The 667-nt window shown below is 41.8% G+C and overlaps 1 protein-coding gene across 1 annotated transcript in view; it reads right to left on the reverse strand.

Moving 5' to 3' along the window:
• The window catches only part of LOC125503083 (transcription initiation factor TFIID subunit 2-like), a gene marked incomplete at its 5' end in the record, with an annotated part of 4,241 nt that overhangs the window by 2,514 nt on the left and 1,060 nt on the right, over positions 1–667 (reverse strand).

The raw sequence follows: 667 nt of genomic DNA on the forward strand, positions 1-667 counted from the left end.
CATTGGTGCTGATCAGCATGTGACCCCACAGGCCGCTACCTATTTTCTGCGCAGCCGCATTGGTGGCCAGCGACAGTTGCTTGTTGAACACCTACAAAAAAACAGATAATTTCAAAATTTCCCCCTTAAATTGTCAATTTTGCGGCCATCCAATGGTTGAACCGGTGTTTTGATCGCATTTTCGGGGTTTTGAAGCGATTTCAGCTGAAAACGAATCCCATGTCGATGGGTGAAAAACAAAAATTAAAAATAGAAAATAACCCACTCGGTTTGAAGATGGTTTGTTCGAAACATGTCCTAGACCCATCGACATGGTACTCATTCTATGCTGAAATCGCCCCAACAAGCCAAATCTGCTATCAGAATCAACCTGCCGCAAGCCACGTTTGAAGAAGATGCAAATATTCGTTTGCAACAGGCAAAAATCAATTTTTTTCAAGAACGAGTGGATAAATCGCAATTCCGTTGCCATATTCGGCTTTTTGAGTCAATTTCAGCTGAAAATGAGTACCAACTCGATTGGTGAATTTTCGAAAATAACCACCTTGGATTGAAGATGGTTTGTTCGAAACGTGTCCTAGACCCATCGACATGGTACTCATTTTATGCTAAAATTGTGCCTAAAAGCCAAATCTGCTGTTAGAATCAACCTGCCGTAAGCGACGTT

Source organism: Dendroctonus ponderosae, unplaced genomic scaffold, assembly GCF_020466585.1.
Source record: "Dendroctonus ponderosae isolate FM_Combo_2020 unplaced genomic scaffold, Dpon_F_20191213v2 Dpon_F_20191213_12, whole genome shotgun sequence".
NCBI classification, from domain to species: domain Eukaryota; kingdom Metazoa; phylum Arthropoda; class Insecta; order Coleoptera; family Curculionidae; genus Dendroctonus; species Dendroctonus ponderosae.